We start from the raw sequence: 17,296 nt of genomic DNA on the forward strand, positions 1-17,296 counted from the left end.
CTCTGCTGGGGCTTTCTCACAAAAAAGTACTTGCTCTAGGCAACCAGAGAACTCTCGTTTTATTTTACCTGGTATTCCCCCAACCAAAAAATTAACCAGGTGATATGTTCTAAATGATTGGTCTTTGCATGGCACCCTGATAATTCTGTAATGGGGAAAGGGCAGTGATTAAAATTAAGATATCAGTGCAAAATGTAGAATCTTACATAAGTGCTATGAACTTTATTGGATAGGAGGACCAGGTGGATCCTTCTCCAATCTCCTTTATGTAACCATTACCATACAGGCAAAATGAAGGATGCTGGAAGGAAAAGCAAATGGGAAATTATCCAAAACATGCAAAGCCATTACTACCACAGGAGTGTTGAAATTGTGAGTAAACTTTACGCAAAGCAAAATATGAAAGACATTGGGCTGTAACCAGGGATGCCCTTCTGTTCATAGAAGGGTCTATGATCTAGCAGTGGCTTCCATGAAAAGAACAGTTCAAGTAGTGGTGTGGGGAGCTGTGGGAGAAATAAGCAGTTTGCAGAACTCCTTCTTCCAATGCTACTTCTAGTTACATGGGGACTGCTACAATAAGTCCCAAACACTAAGAGTCTAAGGTCACATATGAGGAGTTCCAAATGAGTTTCCCGTGGCAGCCTTGCTTAAAGCAAAATCAGAAAGAAGTCCCAATTTATCTAGGATAATAATAATATTATTAATAATAATATTTTATTATTATTTATACCCCACCCATCCGGCTGGGTTTCCCCAGCCACTCTGGGCAGCTCCCAACAGATTAAAAACAGAATAAAACATCCAACATTAAAAACTTCCCCAAACAGCACACCTGCATTATTTCAGTGTTGCTAAGACCTCCTTGGTACTTTGAATGCTGGAACTATCAATCACAGTGGTCAGCTTAGCTGATCTTATTTGGCCCTGTTGGTGTGTTCTAATATCCCTTTCAAGAATTAATCCTGCACAGAAGCTACAGAAGCGTGCTGAGTTTACAAGAGCGGGTTTTAAATCAACTTTTCAGAGCACATCCAAACCTTTGTTCTGCAAGTCATCTGCCTCCAAGGATGTGCTCTCATTTATCTCAAGACAATCATGTCAAGTGCTTCTCTTTTCTCTATTGTGGGTGGATTTTTTTTTCTTTTTGGTTTACGAGCAAAGGTTATATATTTTCTATGTGTGCATTGCTCGTTGTTCATCAGTGAATTATAGCCTTGGCTCCAGTATTCTACCATTCTGCATTATTACAGAGTACTACCGTATATAAAAGCTCAAAGTGAATCTCAGTTGGATATCATTTGGAGTTTGTTTCTTTGACATCCATTAGTCTAGACTCTAGAGTAAAAAAAAAAAAGAGTCATGCAATCTGAAGAACCTACAGATTTATTGTGGCATGGGCTTTTGAACTTCAGAGGAATCGCTGTAGATTCAGATTTTGAATTTCATTTAAAGCTAGTCCCTCTATTGCCTTTGTTGTTTATTGGTAAGCATATCATTATCATGAAATATAAAGAGCTATGAAAACAAAGGATCTTAAAAGGCATCAGTGCATTGGCATTTAAGCTTGAACGTATACATAGACCTTTGGGCACTGCTGCAGACTTTCTTTCCACTCACCCACTGAAATACGAAATGATTTATCTGTATATGGGATGGGCAGATCAATCGCTTTGGAGTTAGAAGGTCCTGCAGTGTGGTGTAGTGGTTAAGAGTGGTGGACTTGTAATCTGGTGAGCCGGGTTCGCTTCCCCGTTCCTCCACATGCAGCTGCTGGGTGACCTTGGGCTAGTCACACTTCTCTGAAGTCTCTCAGCCCCACTCACCTCACAGAGTGTTTGTTGTGGGGGAGGAAGGGAAAGGAGATTGTGAGCTGCTTTGAGACTCCTTAAGGGGAGTGAAAGGTGGGATATCAAGTCCAAATTCCAACTCCTCCTCCTCCTCTTGTTCTTCTTCTTCTCCCCAGGTTCAATGCCCAAACCCCTGGATCAGGCCAGGACCTGAGCACAAGAGCATTTTCCCTTCCTATGGCTTCCAGCAGCTGGTACTCAGAAGCATTGTGGCCTCCAGACTGTGGAGGCAGAGGATAGTCATTATGGCTAGTAGTCATATCCTTGTCCTCCTTGAATTTGTCTAATCCTCTTTTAAAGCCATCCTCACTTAAAAGTAGTAGGTGATGGGAAGGAACCCATCTCTAGGTGGATTCTGGAGAGTCAGAGTCAGACAACAAGACTCAAATACATTGGGTAGCAGGCAAGTCTAAGAGATGCTAGAGATGTGTTCTGCCCCCTTTGTGAATTCGTGTGCACTGATCTGATCAGCACCTCCTGGACTAATGCACAGATTACAATGCATGTTTTATTCCCTCACATTTCACACTTATCTGGTTTTTGCAATATGGTTCTTTGCTGAAAAGAGCGTACTAAAAGCTTCACACAATTAAATATGTATTGAAAGGAGTACATAAATATGAATTTTCACATGGATTTTTTAAACCGCGGGTTAATGCGGAAATGAATGGAACAGACTTCCAAACAAACGAATGCCTGTGAAACTAGCAAAAGCTTGAAATAGACAGATCTACCCATCCTTGTGTACCAAATGCAAATATTTATTAATAGCATTTCAAAAGGGATGCACTGAAATCCTTTGATCCTCTTTCCTCCATTCCTTTTCCAAAAGTAGTTTGGCCATTTTTGCTTTTTTCCGCCTTTACAGATGCAGAATGAGTCAGTCGGGAGCACCAGAATATGCCTCTTTCGATAGGTGTGAAAAGCAGCCCACACACAAGTGGCTTTAATTTGTGCCGGGCATATGCAATTTCTTTCCGCCTCATTTTTAGAAAAGTTAGTGCTGATCCGCTTAAAAACAAGGTGTCAGCCAATACAATCTCCCTTTTACTTTCTCCCTGCGTCCTGTGTTCTTTATGTGGAGAGAACTCCTCTCGCAAGACCCTGCCTGCCTGGGAAAATCTTGTCACAACAGTAAATGGCAAAAGAATGTCTATTTTTATACAGGCTACAGATTTTCTGTGTACAGAATGATTATACTTTACAAGAATCTGTTATAGAAAAACATGTTTTATTCACTCTGTTTACCACTTTAGACAAACAGAAGCTCATTTTGCGATGCTAAGGATATGTCACTTTTGTGCGGGGGTTTTTCTTTTCCTTTTCTTTTTTTTATTGCTAGATTCAAAATATGTGCCATCCAAAAGAGGGAGCCACAGGACTTTGCTAGACCTTGAATTTTAGGTTACTTTCCATAACTTCTTTTCTTTTTTAATCCCATGCCCTTTGTAACTGTAAGAACATGCAGTTGAGTTTTCTATTGCTCTGCTGCAAGATGGAGCAAAATGACGTATGGCTAGAACCAATGTTTGGGGCACTTTGTTATTTATTATTGTGCTGAGCTGGTATGAAGATATTTAACCTTCTGTTAAAGGGAAGTGACCTTAACCTAGTTTGTACACTGGAGGGAAAAAAATATTAAGGTGGGAATCAGGAATTAAGGTGAATAAAACTTGGTGGAGGGGGTTTGAAACCCCTAATTGGCCTTTGCTCCAGTATTAAGCCATATATTGTTGAGAGGTCTCAAATGAGGACTTTCAGCTCCAAAAGGTGGGGTGTGGCATCGCTAAGGTCTCTCCAATCTAGAGTGATTTTTTAACCTTTTTTTGGTGGGGGAGATAAAATTCCTTAAAAGTTTATGGATGGCAGCAGTGACAGTCTCTCTCTCTCTCTCTCTCTCTCTCTCTCTCTCTCTGCATCCAGGGCATTCTGGTTTGTTTGTTTGCTTGCTTGCTTGCTTGCTTGCTTCCTTGCTTTTGCGTGTTTTTTAAGACAATTGTTGAGAAGAATTCTACAGCTGCCTGTGGCAGCAGAGCAAAAACTAAGCTAAACATAAATATTTCTTTGAAAGAGAAAAACAAAAAATGGCCACTGTTGTTGGGCAACTGGAGTTATGCATTGATTAATGAATTTTACACTAATATATTGTGGTGTCTCTCCCCCTGCCCCCACATTTTATGCATTTGCTATTATTTTTATTGACTAAAGGTAAAGGTAAAGGGACCCCTGACCATTAGGTCCAGTTGTGGCCGACTCTGGGGTTGCGGCACTCATCTCGCTTTATTGGCCGAGGGAGCCAGCGTACAGCATCCGGGTCATGTGGCCAGCATGACTAAGCCACTTCTGGCGAACCAGAGCAGATTAGCAATTCTTTATTGTAATTGTAAACTGTTTATCATTTGCTGTTGTTTAATTTTACTGTTCACGGTTGGATTTTAATCGATTACTGGATATTGCTTTATTTTATATAAGTTGTTTATTTTAAAGTTATTGTGAATTTTTTTTACATTGGATCAGATTGTTACTATTAATGTTTGATGTTTTATTATGTGTTTGTATGTATTCAAAGGTGCTCAGAGTGCCTGGGGGAACCCAGCCAGATTGGGACGAATAAATAAACATGTTGTTGTTGTTGTTGTTATACTTTTTTGAGCCAAGAACTGTATTATAAAATTCAGAATCTGATGGATAATTAAATTCCAATCTGTGTAGTAGCTTGTGGGGTATGAAGTAGGCCACATCATTCAAGAGCCAGATGAACCAATATTTCTGCTCCATCCTTAGTGCACAGACCTGCATTTGTGTCACTTGCCCTTGTAAGCTGAGAATTAACAGCATGAGAAATAGGAACACACTGGGCATATATGTGGCTGCTCCTGCAGTATCACACATAAATAAATGGATGTGGAACAGAAAGTGACAGTATAAAATTGGGCAGCAAGGGATGGAATGAAGGCATGCCTCAGTGCCTTGCGGCGAGGCACGGATTCAAATCCCGTGGGGTGCCTCATGGAGGAGCAGCAGACAGGGCTCACAGTTCAGGAGTGAGGGATATCTCTGCATGCAAAGTCCCAGACTGAATCCATCACATTTTTAGTTAGCAGAGATGGACAGACCTTTTTCTGAGGTCTTGGAGAACCTCTGTCAGTAAGGTGGTCAGCATAAAATAGCTTGATATGTCTACCTGGCCCAAGTTGATTCTAGTCACATAAACAGAATGCATACTGCAGTATCAGACCCTCCAAGTGTCTCTATTTCCCAGGGACAATCTGGATTTACAGAAGCCATCCCGGTTTCTGCTTTTCCTTAGGATGTCCCTATGTGCTCATAAGGGACGCAGGTGGCACTGTGGGTTAAACCACAGAGCCTAGGGGTTGCTGGTCAGAAGGTCAGCGGTTCGAATCCCCGCGACGAGGTGAGCTCCCGTTGCTCGGTCCCTGCTCCTGCCAACCTAGCAGTTTGAAAGCACGTCAAAGTGCAAGTAGATAAATAGGTACCGCTCTGACGGGAAGGTAAACGGCGTTTCCGTGCACTGCTCTGGTTCGCCAGAAGCGGCTGAGTCATGCTGGCCACATGACCCGGAAGCTGTATGCTGGCTCCCTCGGCCAATAAAGTGAGATGAGTGCCGCAACCCCAGAGTCGGTCACGACTGGACCTAATGGTCAGGGGTCCCTTTACCTTTATGTGCTCTATAAGAGATCCTTGTCGCCCCTTGTAACTCAGCAAAGCCCACATGCTGGTGGAAAGTTTGCAAGGAGTCTAACTGCATAAAAAACCATTCAGGCCCAAGCCAAACAATCAACATTCAACATTAAACCTGAGAAGCAACTGCTACGTTTGCAGACGCTGAAAGTGCCCCTGTTTTCCAGGGACAATCCTGGATTTACAGAAACCATCCTGATTTCTGATGTGATCCCGGAATTTCCTGCTTTTCCTTGGGGGCATCCCTATTTTCATTGGAAAAATGTTGGAGGGTATAAAATTATGTGAACCCCCCCCCCAAGCCAAGGAGATAAGTAACTATACAACCTTTAGAAGGCAACTGAAGGCAGACCTATATAGGGATTTTTATTTTTTAAAAAATGTTTAATGTTTTATTATAATTTTTTTTATATATTTGTTGGAAGCTACCTAGATTGGCTGGGGCAACCCAGTCAGATGGGGTATTATTATTATTATTATTATTATTATTATTATTATTATTATTATTATTTTCATCATCACCACCACCACCCATGGAATAGGATGTCCCTATTTTCATCAAAGAAATGTTGGAGGGTATGCAATATATAGTTCTTACATTTCATTCTTTAATTTGGAGACCAACGGCAAGTGAACATTTCTCTGTCTTCCTTAAAATTTGACGCGGCTGTTTAGTATGTCTTGGGAGCCTGCTTTTTTCTGATCAGGACTTATGAGGATTTTCCTTTCATATATTTCTCTGTTGCTCCCACCACATTCTCGCTTGGGTATTAATATTCAGAAGGAGAAACGGCATTGCTGTTTTGCTTTGTAGTCATTTGCTTCTGAAGTGTCAACGTTCGTCTAAAGAGCCAATATTCTGAAGACACTTGATTAGGCATTCCATGTTGCAAATGTTCACATTTGCAACAAATCATTGTTTACCGATGGAATCTTGTAGAACATAAACCGCAGGGCTTTGTAGTGCTTGCTGAAAAGGCAGTGGTTCTTTAAGCTGCTCTGATCAATACATCTGACTGAATGTTTTTCATAAATAATTCTATAATCCATATGTTCATATTAGCTTAACGATAAATTTTCTCTGATCTCCCTTTGAATAATACAGAGCCCATTTAAGAGAGGCTGAATCCCTTCCCTTTCTGATTCTCCATTGCTTGGGCAATGTACACATTCCCGCCTTTGCTTTAAGAGGCCATGATTTTGACCTTGTATTTGTCTTAGGGCTGCAGTCCCTACAAGGAATCAAAGCTGGATCTACATATACAGCAGAATGAAGCGGCAGTGTGCCAAGCTGACATAAGTGCAAGGCTCCAGGCTCCATTTATTTCAGCAATGCACAACACTGTGGTTTCTATGAGGTGTACAGTAAAGTTACAAAAAGATCTTGTATGGCAACCGCTTGTTTCATTAATGTGCCACAAAGACCAAATCAGAAGGCCACCTCAATCTCATGTAAACTTGTGGAGAGACCTACTGGTTTAAGGACTCAAGTTATTCTTGTGTCTGAATTTCACATGTCGATCATACCCTCCACAAGGGTATCTCTGATAAAAATAAAGGTAAAGGGACCCCTGACCATTAGGTCCAGTCGTGGCCAACTCTGGGGTTGCGGCACTCATCTTGCTTTATTGGCCGAGGGAGCCGGCGTACAGCTTCCAGGTCATGTGGCCAGCATGAGTAAGCCGCTTCTGGAGAACCAGAGCAGCACAAGGAAACACCGTTTACCTTCCCATCGGAGCGGTACCTATTTATCTACTTGTACTTTGACGTGCTGTCGAACTGCTAGGTTGGCAGGAGCTGGGATGAGCAACAGGAGCTCACCCCATCGTGGGGATTCGAACTGCCAACCTTCTGATCAGCAAGTCCTATGCTCTGTGGTTTAACCCACAGTGCCACCCACGTCCCTCTGATGAAAATAGGGACATCCTATTCCATAATAATAAGAAGGACTTTACTATTTATACCCCACCCATATGACTGGGTTGCCACTCTGGGTGGCTTCCAGCATCTAGAAAAACATAGTAAAACATTAAACATTTTTTAAAAAATCCTTCCCAATATGGAAGTTGGATAACTCCATACCCTCCAGCATTTCTCTGATGAAGATGGAGACATTCTACCATATCCTCCAACATTTATTGAATGCAAATAGGAATGTCCTAAGAAAAAGCAGGGCATTCTGGGATCAAATGAGAAACCGGGATGGCTTCTGTAAATCAGGGACGTCCCTGGAAAATAGGGACACTTGGAGGGTCTGGTCTATGCAGATACCAGCTTGTCTGCTCTAATTCTCTTAACAGAATGAACCATCAGTTGCTTTTCTCTTGGTTCCTGCCTTACATATATTTTTGTTTGTTACATTTTTTTATATTTGTAATAATAAAAATAAAGAAGCACATAAAGTTGCAAAAGAGATGCAAAAGATAAAATTAGTTCAAATCAAGCATAAAACCACAAAAGCTTTGCAAGGGGTTCGGGCTCCACTACCTTCCAAAACTCAAGGATATTGAATTGAGAATTCCCTTAGAGTGCTTTCTAAAATCCCGTGGGTGGGTGGTGCAAAAACAGAAAGCAGCAGTGATGTTGGGGTGGTAGGGCCTTTGCTAGTTTTAACCACCCCCACCCCAGGCAATAATAAAGCAGCTTAGCAGCTTGGTGCTGTAAATATAATTATTTGGGGAGGGGGAGGAGAGCAGTTTGAAACAGTTTGTTTTCAGGTTTATAGCCTACAAAGACCACAACATGAGGCAAGCAGAAGGAACTGAAAGGGCAAATGCCTATCTTCCTCACCCTCTGGAGCAACCTTCAAGCTGAGCGGCAGAGAATCTTAAATAGGCCTGGGGAACATGGGACCTCCACCTCCTTCTAGAATTGGCAATTGGTAATGCTGGCTAGGGGCTGAGGGTAGATGGAGTTTAATGACAACTGGGAGGGCACAGATTGATCAGCCATGGGTTAGACTTTGCAGTGGTGTCCAAACTTCTTTCAAAAAGGGCCAGATCTGATGAAGTGAAGGGCTGTGGGGACCAACCAAAGGGCCAACCTGAGGGGAGGGATACACACCCAAGGCCTAAGCCAAGGTCTTCCTACATACGGAAGTTTAAATAAAGTTGTGGCCTAATTTTAATTCCATAACATGTGTCAGAGTCTCTTGCTTTCTTGTGATCCCTGGGGGCTGGGGCTGTCACGCCTGGTCACACAATGTTCCAGAATGAGGCTAGATTTGAGACCTTATGGAGATTGCAAAATGGTGGCCTACATTGAGGACTCTCCTTCCTTGGCGGTTTTTAAGCAGAGGTTGGATGGCCCTCCATCATGGATGCTTTAGCTGAGATTCCTGCATTTCAGGGAGTTGGACTAGATGACCTTCCAACTCTACAAAACTATGATTCCCTGACTCTCTGCAGTGGGGAAGGCTGGGGAAGATCCCGTGTGTTTCAAAATCCTGGAAAACCCGAACATGCAAAAGCTTTCACAGGTACAGGAGTCTTCTCAGCTGAACCAGGCAGTGAGCTACAGGGATGGGAATTGAGTTATTCTACTCGGGCATGCTCCCCACTCCTCACAGGCTTAAATAAGCCCTATTCAGAATGCCCAACGAAGGTTTCTTGCAGCAGCAGGAAAGAAAGGACTGCCACTTCTAATTGCAAGCCTCTCTGGAAGAAACTGTTGGAGAAATGCTGCTCTCCCTGGAGAAATTAGAGGAAATGTTTCCCCCAATTTCTCTGGCCACAAATAAGGTAGAGAATTTAGAGGCGCCATTTGCACACAGTTCTTGGTGGGATGCATAGTCTTGGGGACTGCGCATGTGATACAGATCTCTGAACTGTTTCTTCTCATCCCGACCTGTGGACTGTATACAGCACTGTCTTTAGCATATGCACCGCGCCACAAATTTTGATGTAAGAGTTAATTTCGCGTGCACGGCACCATTGTGAATGACAAGCGCCGTCGTTGAGTCTGACATGCGCCGCCATTGTGAATGGTAAGTGCTACCGCTGGCATGGCGTGTCTTTGGTAAATGAGCTCACAAAGTCGAAAGTCCTTTAGTGAAACAGTAGGTATACATTTCGGTAATACCTAGGTATATATGTATTTTGTTTTTCTAGCTTGATCAGCATTATTTATTATTTCATAACAGGTAGATTGTTAAGAGCTTAAGCGGCTTCAGCGGCAGGCGCCTGGCGCCCCCCAGAATTCAGCGCCCGGGTGCCCCGCACCCCTTGCACCCCCGGGTAAAGACGGCCCTGACTGTATAGCCACAAGTAAGGGCCTCCCTGCAGGTAGTACCATATTTTTCGCCCTATAGGACACACTTTTCCCCCTCCGAAAATGAAGTGGAAGTGTGTGTGCGTCCAATGGGGCGAATGCAGGCTCCTTGGCCTGCGCTCCGGAGGCTTCATGTTGCTTTCGCTGAAGCCAGGAGAGTTTGCTCTTTGAGGCTGGCAGTGCGGGAAAGCAGTGCTTCCCCCCACCGCCAGCCCCACAAGCTGGGGGGCAGCGGGAAGGCGCGCAGCCTTTAAAGAGCACGCCACTCTTGGGGGCTTTTCCCCAAGGAGGGAGAAGGGACTGACTGGCCGAGTCAGTCCCTTCTCCCTCCTGTGGGCTTTTGCGGGAGATGGGGGAATTCCGCCACCTCCCGCAAAAGCAGGGAGAAGGTCTTGGAGTAGTGCACAGGCTGCGTGCAGCCTGTTCGCTGCTCCCAGAGCTGTGGGGGGGGGGGAATCATATTTTTTTCCTTGATTTCCCCCCCTGAAAACTAGGTGCTTCCTATGGGCCGGTGCGCCCTATAGGGCGAAAAATACGGTATTTAGAATGAGTAATGCCAAAACTGTCTCTCATTGTGTTGTTTTTGGACTTTGTTTTTCCTGGGGTTTGCTATGGCTTCTTCTTGTGATGTATTTTGATGTTTTCCAACATCAGAAGACTTGGAGCAAACAGCCAGGTTTTTGGCATCCAATAAGAGAGCTAGACTCTCAAAAGTGCTGAGCAGTAAGTGTTGTTTTAATTGAATCACCTTTGCTCGCATTTATAGAACAGTTCAGCTGGCTGGTAAATAGGAGCAGCACTGTTTTATTTATGCTTATGACACCTTTGAAAACCAGTCCTTAGGCATTCATGGAACACCAGGTGGGCTTATTAGAAAGATTCCCATTGAGTCACGGTATCTAATGCAGATCAGTCATTTTCAGTTTTTCTTCTTTTCTTTGCCTTAATTTACTCCCTCAGCATATATTTTTAATGTGCCGTTTAAGAAAAGCATGTTTGTGCAGGATACCATTATTGCTTAACATATTGCTTACAGATTATAAACTCCTGCAGGCTACGCAGAACAGATCAGTACGGGCATCAGCTAACTTTGGTTTATTGTACCATTCTGAATTGTTCAGCATGCTGCAGTAAATAGGCTCTTTTGTGGGGATCTAAAGTGTGGAACATCTTCCAAACAGATTCTGGTAGTAGAGTTCCAAAGTTGTTGTCAGAATCTGACCAAGCCAAGTGAGAGAGAGAGAGAGAGATGAATTGCAGAAGAAGCAAACCTACTGATCCAATTTATCCTTCATTATCAACATCAAGTCAGACCCTGAAAATCTTCCTCAGGAGTAGTGGCTGTTATTGTTGTGTGGAAAAAGTGGAACAATCCATATATGCTGCTCTTAGCCCCTTGGAGTAGGTTCAAAATAATAATAATAATAATAATAATAATAATAATAATAATAATAATAATAATTTATTTGTTCCCCAGCCACTCTGGGCAGCTTCCAACAAAGATTAAAAATACATTAAAATGTCACACATTAAAAACTTCCCTGAACATATGATCAGTGCTATTTTTCTAGAAAAAGATGTACCAGAACTCACCATAAACCCTTGTTCTTTTATAATGGCAATGGCAACCAACTGAGATGTGCCGGAACTGAATTCCAGCTGGAAAAAAACCCTGCATGTGATGCGGCTGCTGGTGGTTTTGTGCTGACCCTGAAGTCAAATGTCCCCTTTCCAAAGAGGCTGCTGGCAATTCAAAGTAGGAGAGGGAATTGCCCTCACAACACCTAACCGACAGGAATAATAGTTTGTGTGGGGAGTACCCCTCTGGCTCAAGAACATAATGTTCTCCCACATTTGACACCCACAAGAGTTCCCCTCCTCCTTCAGAGCTAACAACCACTAAAAACTGGCTGGGCCCTTCTAAATGCAGTAGCAACTCTTAGTGGAGGTGGAGCTTGCTGCCATTTAAGGCTCAGTTTGAAGATTGCTGCTGCTGCTGCTGCTGTAGCAACATCTGACTTCTATTTTCATGTCTCCAGCATGTTCTCTACATGGTGGTGACCAACATAGCCTGAATCAGCTATCTCTAGCTCACCATTCCATTTCTCACAGTGACCAACCAGCTAGCTCTCAGTAAATATTAGGTTTGTTTGTTTGTTTGAGTAGCAATGTTCAAGAAAGCAAAATGCTGCAAAATGCAATTACTCCAGCTTCTAATCCATGGTGACAGTCTCCATTTTAGGCCGTCCCACTGGTTCCTCCCTCCCCCAACACTGATTTTGTGATAGCAGCAACCAATTCCACACTTGTCTGGGATGCACTGATTATGTCCTGTTTTGCTGCCAGCTACACTCACTTTGCTGGAGTCTTAGATCTAATCTTTATTAGCTTTCTGCATCAGTGGTGTACATATATCCACACCCCTTTACAGATTGATTGATTGATTGATTAATTGATTGATTATGAAAGAATTTGTTCCTCCCCTTCTCCCCATTTGCAAATGGGCCTTGTCATGTTTAGTGTCAAGATCAATGCAGCCATTGAGCTCTTTGTGCTATGAATGTCGGATGCAAGAATCCAGTGCAAATATTAATGGCTAGCAGGCATGCCAAGTGGTGGGGGCTGAAGAGTCTTCACACACACACACACACACACAATTTTTTCAATGTGGGGGCTGGGCGCCCCCAAATCCTGGGGGCCCGCTCCGCCTCCTTCTACCCTCCCAATGTGACAAAGGGAAGAGGAGGCCCTCCATGTTCCCCATTGTGTTCCCCATTCCCCACCTTGTGCACGAGTGCCAGCATCATGGCCGCAGGACACCTGCACACCCTGGCCTGGTGCATGAACACTTGTGTGCTAGGTGGGGGACGGGACACATCATGTGACATGTAACGTGACAAGTCACATGTTGCACCCCACAATGCAGAGGGCAAGTCGGCACCATTGATAGCTAGACTGATATTGACAGTAGATGGAGCTAAATGAGTATTGATGTGTCTATCTGTATCAATAGATATGCTGATGTTTAATTCACCATGTTTTCCATGTGTGTTCCAATGAATGAAACATGATACTCTTCTGCCATTCTTTAAGTACATTTTTTTCTCTGGCTTAATTTTGGAGCGGTTTTTCTCTAGATCCCTTTGCTACATGCTAAGAAATTTTATCAAAGGGAATAGCCACCCCTCATTGTTATGTAAATAATTATAACCTTGTCATTCATGTCCTGTGTCAAAAACGCTATCCACAGAAACCATCACTAGCCCTATGGGCATCATGTTTACTGAAGGAAATATAGACAAACAGTGAGAGTCACCGCAATAATACCGAAACAAGTGTCGTACAGGTATGTCCGTACCCATTAATTCCTTGAAACTCTTCCTGTATACATTTTTGCAGATTAAGAAAACTGAGCCCATTCATCGGAAAAGAAATGAAAATATGAGCATCACTTTTAAACAAAATGCAGACAGTGCATGTGGCTTTTAAACATACTTCTATTCCCGTTGTTTGGCAGGCAAAATTATACGGCAAGGTGGTGAATCTGTGGACAACAGACTGGATCGGGCCTACCAAGCTTTTTCAGGTGATCTGTGAAGCCCCCAGCCAATTTGGTACTTTCCAAAGGCACCTCTTCCTGACCTTGCAAAAGCTCCTTTTCTTCTTGTGTGTTGCCACTGTAGGTAAGAGGTGCCCAAGAAGAGGAAGGAGCGCAAGGTCAGGAAGTGGCACCTGTAGAAGTTATAGGTAAAAGGTAAAGGTAAAGGACCCCTGGACCATTATGTCCAGTAAACAGCGACTATGGTGGAACGACACTCATCTCACTTCAGGCTGAGGGAACTGGTGTTTGTCCGCAGACAGCTCTCCAGGTCATGTGGCCAGCATGACTAAACTACTTCTGGCGCAACAGGACACCATGACGAGTGCCAGAGCGCCAGAGGAAGCACCATTTACCTCTGCGCTGTAGCAGTACCTATTTATCTACTTGCACTGGTGTGCTTTTGAACTGCTAGGTTGGCAGAAGCTGGGCCAGAGCAACGGGAGTTCAACCTGTCACATGGATTTGAACCATCAACCTTCCAATCAGCAAGCCTGAGAGGCTCAGTGGTTTAGACCACAGCGCTACGCACTCCCCCTTTGGAAGGTATATGCATCACACTACAGTGTGAGTGAATACAAGTGTATGACTGCATGCATGCATTTGATTGATTGATTGATTGATTGATTGATTGATTGATTCAGTTTATATCCTGCCATTTCTCCTGACTGAGGAACATATTTGTGTGTGAGAGAGTGAAAGAGAAAGTTGTGTGACTGCATGCTTGACGAGTGTATAAACTGTTTGTGTAGGTTTGTGTGCTGTATATGTGGTGCAGATGTTAAGCTAAAAAATACTAGCCACCCTGGTATATAGAACGTTTTGTAGATATCTCTCTCTCTCTCTCTCTCTCTCTCTCTCTCTCTCTCTCTCTCTCTCTCTCTGTGTGTGTGTGTGTGTGTGTGTGTGAGAGAGAGAGAGAGAGAGAGAGAGAGAGAGAGAGAGAATGAATCACAGTTCTTGTAGTTTCAAAGACTCATAGAATATTAGAGTTGGAAGGGATTCCTAGAGTCATCTAGTCCAACCCCCTGCAGTGAATGCTATCCTTAAGCTAAGTGATGCCATCTTTCAAAGGCACATCAAAATGTGAGTAAATATGAACATCGTGCTCAAGGTGTAATGCCAGCCTTCTCTGCCATTAAGTGATAGGTGTATTGATTGAAAAAAATAATAAGGATGGCCCATTATAGGATACTCACTGGAAAGAAGCCCTCATTTCATCGATTGTTGTTAAGATGTGCACATTTCTTATGCCGTCACAACGAGCACTTCCAATGTGTGTGCTTTGCTACAATCTCTTTTGAAATTCAGGATTCCTTTTACTGCCTGCTAAGTGCCCAGGCTGACTAGCATGAAATTTAATTTGTGCTAATCAACTTGAGGTGAGGGGAGCAGAAAATTAATGGGTCTCATTTTATGTTACATTTTTACAGCAACCTCTCCCCAATTATTTCCCTTAATAAAACAGAATATGTTTTGTATTGGAGCCTTTCTATACTTCACAAACCCATAATTTAAACACTAATTGTGCGGTGGAGGAGAAAGCCACGTAGCTGTGGCGCTTCCCAGTGATAGCTCTGAGAGAAGTGCTCTGTTTCCTAAGTTGGCTGCAAGCACATTTATAGGATTGTTTACCTCATAAAGCTGTAGGTGTTTACGGGTGGGAGGGAACATCCTCAAATGCTCCTGGTTCCTGCTTTTTTAATAATAATAAAAACACCATAAAGAATCCTACTAGATGAAACCAAAACTGCCTCTGGCTCCTCACTACATCGCAAGCAGCTAGCAGTTCAATACCTTTGGGAAACTAGCAAGCAGAACATGGAAGCAAAAATCTTTTTCCTTTGCTTGTCTCCTCCTGCATCTGATATTCAAATGTATATTACCACTGAACAGGGAGGTCCATTCAACTACGAAAACTAAAGCCTATTACTATATCCCTTCTAAAAGAAATAATATTATTTTTTAGAGAGAAAGGGATTAGAAACTATCTGAGTTAGTGACATGGAATGACACCTGGCTTGAGAGCAGTACATATGAAAAGGATCTAGGAGTCTTGGTTGACCACAAACTTGACATGAGCCAACAGTGTGACGCGGCAGCTAAAAAAGCCAATGCAATTCTGGGCTGCATCAATAGGAGTATAGCATCTAGATCAAGGGAAGTAATAGTGCCACTGTATTCTGCTCTGGTCAGACCTCACCTGGAGTACTGTGTCCAGTTCTGGGCACCACAATTCAAGAAGGACACTGACAAACTGGAACGTGTCCAGAGGAGGGCAACCAAAATGGTCAGAGGCCTGGAAACAATGCCTTATGAGGAACGGCTAAGGGAGCTGGGCATGTTTAGCCTGGAGAAGAGGTGGTTAAGGGGTGATATGATAGCCATGTTCAAATATATAAAAGGATGTCACATAGAGGAGGGAGAAAGGTTGTTTTCTGCTGCTCCAGAGAAGCGGACACGGAGCAATGGATCGAAACTACAAGAAAGAAGATTCCACCTAAACATTAGGAAGAACTTCCTGACAGTAAGAGCTGTTCGACAGTGGAATTTGCTGCCAAGGAGTGTGTTGGAGTCTCCTTCTTTGGAGGTCTTTAAGCAGAGGCTTGACAACCATATGTCAGGAGTGCTCTGATGGTGTTTCCTGCTTGGCAGGCGGTTGGACTCGATGGCCCTTGTGGTCTCTTCCAACTCTATGATTCTATGAATGCCCTCCAACATTTCTCTGACAAAAATAAGGATGTCATAGCCAGTCGCATACCTGGGGGGCGGCACTTACCTTAGGGGCAGCATGCCAGAGCCCAAGGTGATGCCCAAGTCCAGGTGCCCCAGAACATGGCATGTCGTTCCCCAAAGCAGCACCACCTGGGGCTGTGCTTACAGGGCGTTGAGCTGCTGCGTCCTCCCCAGCTGCCAGAGGGCAGCTGAAAAGGATGCAGCTGGCACTCACTGGCCCTACAATCTGAGCTGGGCCCGCAGCACACCTGAGCCACGGTTTCTCTCCCTGCCCCCTGTGTGACCTGTCCCGGGTGCCCAAGCGGCTAGCTACACCACTCAGCGGCGTAGCGTGGGGGGTGCAGGGGGGCCAGGCGCAACATCTGGGGGTTAGGGTTAGGGGGCGCAAATCCACGGGTTAGGGGGCGCAAATCCACGGGTTAGGGGGCACAAATTACTTGCCTTGCCCCGGGTGCTGACAACCCACGCTACGCCACTGACGCCACTGGCCCTATCATACCCTCCAACATTTCTCTGGTGAACATAGGGATGTCCTAAGGAAAAGCTGGGATATTTGGGGATCAAATCAGAAATGTCTTCTGAAAATCGGGGACTATCCTTCGAAAATAGGGACACTTGGAGGGTCTGCTTTTGTGGCGGTGGGTTCCAGAACTTTATCATGTGTTTTGTGAGGGAAAACTTTGTTTTCTGTGTCTTGACTGCCATACACTAATTTGGCTGTTGATCCTGGCTTGCATAGCAATTGCATGTTCTTGCCCCTACTATGGCTACATGGTACCATATGGTAAGAGGGCATTGTCCATTGTATCCTCTTTAAATAGGCCAAATTTGTGTGACACCCAGGATCGCTCCCTCAGTCCTGTCTATTAACTCTGAGGAGGACTAGCACTGACGATGTCTTTGTGAGTATCTGCAATTGACGGTATCTTTCCTGTGAACTCTGTAACTGTTCTCCCTCCTACTTGGTCCTTTAGTGAAAAGCAAACCTTGGTGCCCAGTTGCAGCAGGAATGTCCTCAAATGAAGGAAGGGGCTGAGTCTTCCTTATTAGGGCCAAACATTCAGTGAAAGTGTGGGTCATCTTTTGTACACCCTGCTGAGTTGAAAACAATGTAGCCTTTCAATTCTACCCTAAGCACCAC

At 43.9% G+C, this 17,296-nt stretch overlaps 1 protein-coding gene across 1 annotated transcript in view; it reads right to left on the reverse strand.

Annotated features, from left to right (window-relative positions):
- Positions 1-17,296, reverse strand: part of CDH9 (cadherin 9) — a 134,560-nt gene that overhangs the window by 100,288 nt on the left and 16,976 nt on the right. The gene's annotated exons all lie outside the window — the stretch shown is intronic.

Source organism: Podarcis bocagei (assembly GCF_964188305.1).
Source record: "Podarcis bocagei genome assembly, chromosome: 8".
In the NCBI taxonomy this organism is placed as follows: domain Eukaryota; kingdom Metazoa; phylum Chordata; class Lepidosauria; order Squamata; family Lacertidae; genus Podarcis; species Podarcis bocagei.